Here is a 12129-nt window from a genome sequence, read left to right on the forward strand (position 1 = left end):
AACAGCCTTTAAAAGTCTTTTTAATGACATGGGATCATGTTCTATTTAAAATTCAGGACACCTCTACATACCATGGACACAAAATTGTTAAATGTATAAAACCACTTGATTGAAAAAGGCCAAAATATTTATAAGTACTTAATTCAGGGTAGAGAAATTATGCAGGATTCACATTTGCTTCATTAGATTCAGTATTTCTCACATTTTTTTTGGAATTATTTCCTTACAACTTTATTATGAAAACAATTGCTTTTCTTGTGAGAAAAGTCTTCTTAAACTCTGAAACTTAGATGAAGTTGGGAGAACGATGTGGCTGGAAATGACGCCCACACACCCCAAGGTCATCAACAAAAACATAAATATGTATCTTCTGTATAAGTCAGGGGGGCGCATATCAGTGTCAGCTTCTGACATCACAGATTTCATCAAGTGAACGAACGGAGCTGAGACTATGGCGTGAGGGCAGAAACAGCTTCATCGGGTTCACGGGGGAGAAGAGAATTCTCTGGAGTCTGGTTGAAGGGAACTGCAGCACGAAAAAAGAATGGTAGGCTGAATTTTGTGAAGAATTCAACTTACAGGTGTCGACTTTATCCATCCATTTACCAATCCATCCATCCATCCATCCATCCATTACTCATCCATCCATTCATTCAGCAAATAATTATTTAATATTTATGATCAAACAGGTGGAGAGGGTGCAGTTGTGAGTCAGTCACACCGAATCATTGCTTTTATGGGACTTAAAGGGGAGTATGGCAATAAAGAAATAAAGTCAACAAAACAAAACAAGGTAAAATTGTATTAAGTGTCACAAAACATCTGTGAACGGGACTTGTTTTAATAGGGGTGGGTGGAAAACGCCCTTTGGGGAAGATCAGTTTACACAGGGGTGGGGATGGGGGGCTGCAGGCAGAGGAAACAGTGTGGGCAGAAGCCCTGAGGTAGGGATAGGGTTCGTTTCTTTGAAAACCTGAAAAAGATCAGTGCGGTGGGAGCTTAGGGATCAAGACTGGCAGGGGCATGAGATGCAGCCAGTGAGAGGGGCGCCGGCTTTCAGCAGAACCATTGTATGGGAAAGGAAGCCCCACCCACAGGCTGACTTCCAGCCTCAGAAATAAAGAGAGCGTGGACAGGGCTGGAAAGGGAGAAATGAAGCCAGGGCTCCATGTGGGATACAGCAAACTACCACCTAGTTTCTCCTCCTTCCAGGGTATTGCACGAGAATAAGAAATTGCATCATGCCTTAATGTCAGGGGTGATGATTTTTAAAGATACAGATCAATGAGGCATTTAGGGTAAAAACCCTACGTATGTGGCAAGGAAGATGTGCTGATGAGGTCAAATACGAGCTCCCACTACACGTGGTCCTCAAGCCCCCCATGATCGGGCTCTGGTCACTATGCCTCCCCTCGTCCCTTCCCTGTACTGACTGCTTTATAAAGAGCAAAAAGAAACAGGTTATTCTTGCCACGTCAGGCTTTCTGGCCACGAAGCTTGGCAAAGCGTTCTCTCTGCCTTCTTACATGTTCACCTGATATCCAGAGACCATCCTTTCTCCTTTGATAAGCCTCCAGTCGAAGGTTTCTCCCTTAGGACATATTACCTGACTTTCCAGCAAATTCCACCTGCTCCCATTGCAATTTAGTTCAAACAATTATATTGTTCTACAATAGCTGGTTTATTGTTCGGCTATCTCTGGACTGGACCAAAGACTCCTTTAGTCTTCGAGCCATGTGTGTTTTGCTATTTTCTCCTTAGTTCCTGAAGCCCATCCTCAAGGGTGGGGTAGGAGAGATACGTCATAGCAAAGGGAAGACCATCTGAGTCAGAACAGGACGTGGTCTGGCCACAAAATCGGATTTGGAAAAACAAAAGTTCTCTTGTAATTGAAGGCTGTGTGATCCACTGCTTTAACAGCAACTGCAAAATAATCTGATGCAGTCCTAGGACTGTGCTTTCCAAACTACAGTGCACAACAGAAAAATACAGGCTCCTAGGACCCACTGTAGGCCAGCAAATCTGTATCCTATAAGCTCTATTAACGGCTCTTACACAGCCATCACCAGCCCAGCAGCAGGAACCCCGTTCCACGTGCCCAGGCACAGTTCTGTGTGTCTATGAGGGTGATGGAAGCATCTCCAGCAGGAACATCATAATGATCTTGGTGACTATAAGAATCCCCTCTCGTAGCTCCGTGCCTTTCTGATGTTTTTTATCTTTCTAGCAAAGAGCTGAAGCAAGCCGGTTTTTGGGAAGGGGCCAGTCACTGGCTGAACTGAGCCCAGCTATGAAATATGACCATCCTCCTGCCGACGGACATGCAGCCCCGAGCCGCTGGCCTGATCACCACCTCCTTCAACACGTGTCAGATGTCAGCAGAGGGGCAAAAGCTAGCTCAGGCCCCATGCACAGCAGGGGGATAGTGAGAGGGGATCCAAGGGAAATTAACATCCTTGAGATGGAGTCACTGGAAACTCTTCCAATGCCCACTAAATAAACCTCCTCTGACTCAACAATCAGGAATCCAAATAGAGCACAAGACAAGTTACAGGCCTGGTGCAGGTTTCAGGGATGGGAGTAACGAGACACCGCGCTATGGACGATAGTATTCATACTGTTTTCATCCAAACCTCGACCCAGAGCTCAAACAAATGCTGCCCCTTGGGGGGGGGGTGCTCAGCTTATCCCCCCTAACTTTTATTCAAGTGGTGACTTATTTATTACTCTTAATAAATAATTTCATTAGAATTATTTTTAGAATTAGATTTATTAGTTTTCACTCTTGCTATGTGTGTGGGATCCACGAGAAAGGGCAGCGAAGGCACAGTGCCACCCGACACAGAATACTCTGAAAGGCAAGTCCCGGGCCTCCACTCCCAGGCCACATGAAACCAGGCCTCACCGTTCACAGAACACACTGTCTGTGAATTCACGGACCACACTTTTAGATGAACACACGTTCGGGCAAAAACCAACAAGACAAACAAATCTGACGTCTATGATTAAAAGTCATCCTGGATAATGTTGAAAGGACTCTGGCTGGGGCTCTGCGGGCTCTACCTTCTGTCGCCAGCAGCTGTGGCTCTCAGGCTCCATTAGCTGACGCCCAAAGAGGTAAAATGCTGTGCCTCAGAGCCTACCAGTGATTCTCATGTCATGGAATACATGAAGAACGGTGGTATTTCTAAAGCAAACTGGGATAACCTGGGGTGTATTTGGAACCCCAAATGAAGCTGTTCAGAGTCTGAAGCCCAGGACTCTGAATGCCTTATTACATCCCGGAGGGGTGCCAGGCATACCAGCTGGCGGGAAGGGCCCAGCAGGGCTCTCGTAGGGGCATCAGGCAGACCACTTGGCTAGCTGCGTGCTCCTGAGTTGGGAATAACCTCTCCGAGCCGTCAGAGTGGACGGCGACGCCTTGGCCACCTCACAGGGTGGCTGCCAAGGATAAATGAGGGGAAAAAGTGTGTGTGCGTGTGTCTGTGTGTGTGTGTATATGTGTGTACTAACCAGCACACAGTGAGCTTCTAAATTTTAGTCATATTGATTCCATTCATATTATTTATAGTATTTTAACTTTATTAAAGCCTTAAATTAAGAAGCATAAGGGAGAAAGGCTATTGTTCCCTTTCCACATGTGGAGATACACATAGAGAGAGGCAGTGACTTTCTCCAAGCAGCAGAATTGACCGGTTGCAGTTGGAAGCAAAGCCAGGTCTCTTCTACCTCCTGGCACTGGACGGACTCCACCTGGGGCCGCCGTACCGGGGACCCTTACACCTTAGGGCGAGTGGCTCGCTCTGAAAGGCTCTCTTCTTTGCTACTGCACCTGGCTGTCTCAGCACTGTAACTGCTGACCAGTTCTCTGCGGTAGGTAACCTTTAAGGGAAGGAATACGGTCCCTTTTAAGCCTCTACTTATAAAATCAGCACATTAAACCCACCCCTTGTGTGTTAATCTGATTTATAATGTGTTAACCAGGTTTATAAACAAAACCGAATTACAATCCAGGGTAGCCCAGGCCCTTGAGACCTGATAAAATCCAATCTTTCTTTCCTTTAACAAGGCGTTAGAAAAATCAACTATAAAAAATTAGGAGTTTGTGGGAAATAGGGAGGGAAAAGTGAGAAACAAGGGAAAGAAGGAAGAGGAGGGGAGAAGTACACTGTGACCAGGGATGGTGTCAAGCTGGACCGTGAGTTTGTGATTTGAACTAGAACAAAGACTTGAAGGACAGAGTTTTGAATTCAAGCATGTTGGAGATGCCAGCCCCACCTTAGTTTTCCCCACCCAGGCCTCAGCCTGAGGGCTAAAATCACCACCTGCCTCTCTGAGGTGATGAGAATATGCCTCCCAGAGGGACCAGAGCTGTCGCTGATTTCTTCCCAGTCAGTGAAGTCGGCCTGAGAACAGTACTTAGGACGCATCTGTTCTGTGCTCTGCAGATATTCCGGCAGCTCAGAACTAACAACTATAATCCCAGGAAGAGAAAAGAGGGTCTAAGATGAAAAACGAAGTCTTCCAAAATCAAATATTTTGTTACCTGTGTTCAAGTCATAAGGCACAGGCTCTGACCTTCGGTGGGCACTCAAGACCCCTTTACAAGTTCAGAAGGCACAGGTGGTTATTTAAAATAAATCCCCATCTGGGTAATTAGATCTGATTCCCTAAAAACACTCCCACTCTTAAGAATGGATGGAGAGACCATGTGGATGAATTCATGCTGCTTTTCTTCTCCAAAGCAGCATCCTTTAAAGAAGAGAGAGGAAAGGCTTTCTAAGATGGTCCAGCTGACTCAACGTGGTGTTCAGGGAAGGCACTGACAAGGCCCCAGGGAGAGCAGGCTTCTCATCCTGGCTCTGCCGTTGCACAGGCAACCCTGGGTAAGACGCACGAGTTTGAACTCCAGCACGAATATGACTCGTGTCGGGTCCAGCGACTTCACCGCTGTGGGCTTTAGTTAACCTATGACCCCTTTCTCTGCGGCTGCTGGTTACAACTACGGGGATACCGCATGCAAAGGGCTGAGTTCCACTTGGCACGGTATAAATGCCGAAGGCATGTGAGCCACCATCACGGTTAGGATTCCTTACAGCTGTAACCAGCCACTGCAAAAGGCCCCTCTCACAAATGCCCAAGAACAGAACTAACAAGTCGTTCATCAAAACATAACAGACCGTGCCGTCAAGGGAATTCCAGAGACCAGCGGCGCCCGGCTGACCCCTCAGCACCCATTCTGGCTCCTGCCACCAGCAGCCATGGTGGGCCAAGACGTCTCCGTTCAAACCCGCCCCCACGGGGCAGGTCCCCACGGCCCCTCCAGACCATTCCCCCTCTGGAGACGGGCGTCCACAAGAAGATGACCGTCTGTTTGCTCCCTCCCAGCAGGAATGGAGAGTGGGCAGCAAGGTCTTGAACCTGCCCCCAAACCCACTCTCCCTGCCCAAGGCATGGCTCTGTTTCTAGGACCCCCAGTGATAAACATGCCACTGGGACAGAAAGAGAAAGGTCTGGGAGAAAACAGGCATCTTGAAGAGCGAGGCGGTTCACTGGCTCTGGACCCTTAATGAAACCAGACATAGTTTCACAGCCGGGGCTCTTCCAAGTCTCTGAGCGGCTACAGGCGAGTCTCCAAAACTTTCCTCCTTTCTCACATCATCCACACACCCTCACAACCACGCGTGCTGGCTGGACATGGGCCTGAGGCCCCCCTCAAGACACAACCACAACAGGACCCTGACAGGTGGGGGCGCTGTTTGCACTGTCTTTATTGTGTCTGGTTTGGCCCCGGAGGCACAGAATACAAGTAGGAAAAGCAGGAAGCAGAGGGAACGGCCCCAGGGCAGTATTAGCCAAGGCAGGGTGGCAGCTCCCAACTAGAACATCAAAGCCAGCTCGGCGCATGCCTCCCTCCCCAGAACCTCATTAACATTTTAAAGGTGTAATTATCAAAGGGCCAGACAAGTTATGTGGGCTGCCCCTGGTCAGGACGGAGCAGGGGAATGCTCGGTGGACGGTATCTTAATCCTAGCCCCTGATAATGGTCTCTCCATCTTCAACAGGGTTCCAGACACGGATAAGCACAAGTGGATGGCCAGGCCAGGGATGAGGGGCGGGGAAGGGCGGACAGCCCAGAGCCGGGCGGGCAGCCACCAAGCCATCCATTCTCAAGCAGGAAGGCCGGCTGGGCCTGGGAAGTGCAGACCTCAGTGACCTGGCACTACGTTCATGATATTGGACATATCCTGTATGAACTGGGCTGCTATTTACTTTATATTATCCTTAAGTAAATGCACCTTAAAAGTACACACTGTCTTACTCCCACAAATTCTATGCCAGTATCACTTACCAAAAACAAAACAGTAAACCTAGGAATGAATACAATAAAACCACCACCCAATTGTGGCTACTTTCTGCTGCCTTCAAAAGGCTTCTGAAGAATGAGCTCAGATCTCCTTCCTTCGTTAAAAAGGAAGATTACCAAGTGTCAGGGAAGGGTTCAAGGCGGACTGGCACTCCACGGAGATGTTCTCTTTGACCCAGTCAGGTCAGAAAAAGAATTAGAACCGAGACAAAATTTCCCACCATGTGGTTCAGTGTAATCCAATGCTCTTCCCCAGGGGATTCATCTAAATGACCTGTAACCACAGGCACTCCAGCCCTCCTCTTGAAACATGATGGGCACGGGCCAACAGGGACTTGTTGGCAGCAAGAATAGGGCCCTGCAGAGTCACAGGGACCTGCCCGGTAATGGGCAGCACAGCCGAGAGAGGAGATTTCTGGGGTCTGTGAAGGATCAGCAGGTCAGAAGGTTGGGGGTCGGGGAGTGAGGGAAGGGCAGGTGGCTGGGTTTAGCCTAATAACAAACATGCCTTATCAGAAAATGAGGACGTGCTGTATCTGGGTAAAAGAAATGTGGCACACCTTTAGCTGAGCTTTTAGGAGGGAGGAAATGGAAAGGTTGCTCCCTGGGAAGGAAAGCAGATGGGACAGTGGTATGCAGAGCTATCCAGAATTCTGACCGCGATCAAGGGGGTCTGGAGGCCAGAGCTGCATTGACATTCTGCTACCGACTTACTGTGCGATTTCAGGCGAGTGACTCGACCGTCTCTGGACCTCAGCGTCCCCCGCTGAGTGAAGGTGCAGCTCTCTAGAAAGGCCCAGTTATGCATCTACAGAGTGCAGGTCACAACGCCTTCCTCACAGGGCCATGTGAGAATCAGCTGTCAGCACGTGGGACTGGACACTTGGAAACGAACCCATACATGGCAGACACTACAAACAGCACTACGACTGTGTGCTACCACCTTCATTTTATTGCTCTCATCACATAGATGTACTATTAAAGGCGAATCCAAATTGCAATACAAATATAAGGTAGCTATGACTATTATATAAAAAATGCCTAAGAAATTTGCTCAGGACCAGAGGGTAAAGTAGAATATGGACTCGAAAAAAGTCAGCATTTTCAGACAGCTCATTTCATGGCTGGCCTTGGTCTGGATTTACAGTTTGGTTCTGTTTATTACTTTTTGGGAGTTTTCTGTTTGCTTTGCATTGTTCCTTCTTAAGACCTCAACTCTACATACTATGGGTGAAAGCTCTTCGCATACACAGACCGCAAGTTTGTTCAACAGCACCTCGTGTCCCATTGGCCCAACAACCCATGCAAACGTCAAATGCCTACTTCTTCAGAGAGGAGAGCCTGAAATTTCAACCAGGCCTTGATTCTTGGGATACATGGTTTAATAATTCACTCCTGAGACGTGCACCTGGGTCACTACTGGCTGCGAAGTGACACAGGTGTACGGGGAGGCGAAGAAGAAACGGTAGGAAAAATAAGCTATGAGCGCAAGTGATTTTAAGAGTAAAATCATCAGTGGCTGCCAGTGGCTGGGAGAGGCGGGTGGTGAGCAGGGAGTGTGCACAGCTGAACAGATGGAGCGATGAGGAGTTTGAGGACAGTGACACTATCCCATGAGGTCCTTTACCAGTAGATATGTGACATTACACATTTGCCAAAACCCGTAGAACTGCACAAGAGTGAATTTTAATGTAAAACTGGACTTCTGTTAATAATATTAAATACTGGTTTGTCATTCACAACAAATGTGCCACACCCATACGTCAGAGACGGGAATCTGGGGTGAGGTGAGGGGTAGAAAGGATATGGGAACTGCCTACTTTCTGCTCAATTATTCTATAAACCTAAATGTGCTCGACAAAGGAAGTCTATTAATTAAAAGGACACCAAGAGAGAAAAGGCGAAAAATCCTCTGGGTGGTAGAAGGCAAGGAAGCTCCACAGAAGCCTTGCTGAGGTGAGTCTTGGGGAAAATGGCTCACCTGGACACACGGGCAGGGCCAAAGGCAATTGTGGTAAGAGTGGAGGAACGATCATTCATGACCAGTATTTACTGAAAACTTATGTGCCAGAAACTCTTAGAAGCTCTGCGTACATTTCGTTCGATGAAGCCTCAATAAAATGTTATGAACTATATGCTGTTATTATCCCCATGGGAACCTGGATGGGTGGGCTCATGGTCCGATGCCACACAAGCAGCCACTGGGAGAAGCCACGGCACCAATGTAAGCGATGCATTTCGGTGGCTGGGGCTCCTGATGCTTAGGACCCCGGAACAGTCAGGGGCTGTGAGAGATGCTGGCCAGGGAGTTTGGTCTTGATTCTGTGGGTCCCAGGGAGCTCTGGAAGGATTATGAAAAATGACTGAAATATAATCTCAGAGTGAAAAAAAAAATTAAACTGACAGAACGGCCATGCTGAGATAAAGGAAGGAATGAGTGAGAAGGTAACAGCAAGCGGAAAGAAAGAAAGAGAACGGAAAAGAAACAGTCTTTGTCGTCCCTGTGCCAGGGAACAGATGGAACACTCCCACTGGATTCACAGAGTTTAACAAGAGGATGATTGAACGAAGTGTGCGCAGGCTGTAGGCAAGTGAAGTGGCCGTGGGGAGGAAGTGGTCACCGGGGCTGTCAGGGGCAGCTGTGTGGAGGGGCTGCCTCCCACGTCTGTGACCTTCAGGAGGGGCATGCAGCCGCTCCACAGCGACGCAGCAGAAAGGGGTCTGGGGAGAAATAGCCCGACTTCATTGCTCACTCTCCCTCCCGTCTCCTGCGGTGCTGCAAGAACTGAATTCAATCAGGATCCCAAGGTCAAAGGACCTATTCGCGCAGACCAGACAGGTCCAGGGCACACAGCAGGGCAGAGAAAGGGGGAGAGGGAACCTGAAGAAGCAAGCTGAAAATATCCAGGCCAGTTCCTCAGTATCCAGCCATGGGACACGATTGAATAAATTGCCATATAGCCACAGTATGATCATGCAGCCAAGTTTTAAAGAGGTTAAATCCCTATCTTGAACTGAAGAAACATGTAGAATAAGTTGCAAACTAATGTGCAAATTATGATTCTATTCTTGCAAACAAAAGGTACAATACGTAGATATGCTTATTATGCTTTTGTGTGAGGAGAAAATTCTGGAAGGATATACACCAAATTATTAACACTGGGCATGGTAGGAGGAAGGAATGCAGAGGGAAGGAGCACGGGGGGCACTTAGTTTTTTTTCTTTTTTTCTTCTTTTTATGTTTTAAGTTATTTCGCTAGCTGCATTAACGCATATGCCATTTTATAACTTTGAAAAGTTATTTAATAAGGAAATTATAAAAAGGAAGAAAAACAAGGTGACTGCTATGGCCCAGGTGACAGCAAGAATATGGGTTAGAAATGTATGGCCCACTGCAGAGGAAAGCTGGGATCAATTTAGCACCTGCAGGGGAAATGGAAAGTGATGTGTCAAGGTCGACTGAGGTTTCAAAGCAGGGTGGCCAGGAGGGCCCGTTAGTAGAGATGGAGAACAGAAAGAAGAGTAGCCGAGTTGAGGTTCCAGCACATGAATAAAAATCTTTAAGTGCTGGTCACCCCCAAAGTCCTGAAGCAGAGAGCTAGAAATGAGGGCCTGCAATTCAGGAGCATGGTCAGGTGTTAATGAACAGATGTGAATTAATGCCATGCTGAAAACGGCTAGACCAACTGGAGGGCAGCAAAGGCCAGCAGAAAGACTCCTGGCAGGGGGGCCAGGAGCCCGGGATTCCGGTCGCAGCTCTGTGACCCTGAGCAGGGCACTTGGCCTCTCCGGGCTGCTGTCCAACGAATGGCGCCCACTTCCCTGTTCTCTTCTTTGATCATTTCTGCCTGGTAGTCGGCTTTGACTGGGCCCTTAGAATGGCAGCGGGGCCTAGTGAATTCCCACCCTACTGCTTCTCAGAAACAAGAAACTCTTTCACTAAATCTGAAAACCAGCCAATATGCAGCTCCCAGGGAAGGGACGTGGGCTCCAGCCTTGGAAAGTGTGAGTGGCACCTGCCAGTGACGGCCAGGTGCTCCCCATCTATTTGTGGAGGCCACAGGGGTTCCTCTCCAAGTCTGACCTTATACTTTCAAAATAGGTGGGGGCTGCCTGGGAACTGTGGTTACAGGCCCACAGCCACTGGCTATGCAGCTTCCTAAAACTGTTCCGTGGCGGGGAGTTTCAGAGAACCTACAGCAGCGATGCTGGCGGCTCCCACCACGTTGCTGCAGGAAGGGCCCCTGCAGTGGCCACGGGAAGGACGGGGCCACGTCAAAGACCAGACATGTTCCTCGGTTCGCTCTGCCTTGGAGTCCAGACACGGGAGGCTGGGTCTGGGCAGGAGAGCAGAGGCCTCATCATTCACTCTGCGACTAAGAGCCCAAGGGGTGAGTCGGTGCCGCAGAAGCGGAGGCAGTATGCAGTGGGGGCCAGCCTTGGGGACACAGTCCTGGGTGTACAAGGGGGGGGAACAGTACCTGCCCCCAGGGACCAAGGTGAGGAGTGAGCCCAAATTCTGATGCACAATAGGTGCTCAGTAAGTGCAGGTTTCTTTAAAAAGCTAGGACTGAAATCTCAGGCCAACGCCTTTCACCTGGATGCCTGGCCACTCTCTCCTCTATCCCCAAACGTAGCTTGAATTTTCATTCTTTTTTTTTATGTACATGCATGCCTTAACTACCCTCCTACAAGCACCCAAACATACTTCCTGAGTAGTATGGGGAGCTGAGGGGATGGAGTTCACTCTTCTCTCTGGCTTTTTTTTTTGACACAAGCAGCAGACAGTGGTGCAGACGGATTCTCTTCCTCAGCCTTCAATCTGCCCAGAAGCCTGCATACCCACAATTCTGCTTTCTTTTTGATAGGTGGGTGGTTATTAACACAGTGGCTATCTCCGACTCTTGGGCCCCAAATTTCTCCAAGTTATATTGATGAAGAAAATTGCAGATGCTCTGAGAACAAGGATTTCAAGAGGTCAGGCAGACTCTGAGTAAAAGGAACCCAAGAAATAAACACAATTGAGGTTTCACTTAAAAATGACCAGAACTAATGGGCAGTTAATCCTTTAACAGAAGGTGTCTTTGCCTTCCATTAAGGCCTTGCACAGCAGGCGCCTTCTGGAACGTACTCAGCACTGCTGTCTATTTGCAAATACCGCGCTGACATTACAGGAATACATTCCCCATGCCTGAAGGCCAGCGGACTCCATTCCCACCTGCAAAGCCAGGGCACTTACACTTCTCTTCCCGAGGACCACTATTTATAAACATTCTAGAACAGTAGGAAAACAATCTTTTGTAGTAGTTCAAAAACAGTCTTTATTAGGTGTCTGTGTCTCTGCTCCAACATGTTTTAAAAAGCGTGGCGACTAGAAGTTCGCAGTTGCAGCTGTTTTGCACATACCAAAGCAAGATGGACATTTTGACATGTATTAAATTGTGTCCAAAAAATGGCGAACAAGTTACCCCTTCGCAAGTCTCTTCAAGTCATGGTAGACACAGGCGGTTTTCATGTGCACATTGACACTTTTGTCCCTTGTATCCAGGTCTTTTCATCCTTCATTCATTATTCCATCTGATGAAGGTGAGATACAGTGGGGAACCACAGAGGTGCAACCACAGATAGTTTACACCCCATGGGGCAGATGGTTTTGTCGCCTTCTGATAAGGGTTTCCTTGGCACCGCTCTCCCCAGATCACTGAACCCCAGGGAAACCACGTTAGTTTAAAGGAGCGGTGTGCCTTTTCATTAGTTCACTT

The 12129-nt window shown here is 48.2% G+C and overlaps 1 protein-coding gene across 2 annotated transcripts in view; it reads right to left on the bottom strand.

Annotated features, from left to right (window-relative positions):
- The window catches only part of DPYSL3 (dihydropyrimidinase like 3), a 103538-nt gene that overhangs the window by 31390 nt on the left and 60019 nt on the right, over positions 1 to 12129 (bottom strand). The window lies entirely within an intron of this gene.

Source organism: Manis pentadactyla, chromosome 13 (genome assembly GCF_030020395.1).
Source record: "Manis pentadactyla isolate mManPen7 chromosome 13, mManPen7.hap1, whole genome shotgun sequence".
Classification (NCBI taxonomy): Eukaryota; Metazoa; Chordata; class Mammalia; order Pholidota; family Manidae; genus Manis; species Manis pentadactyla.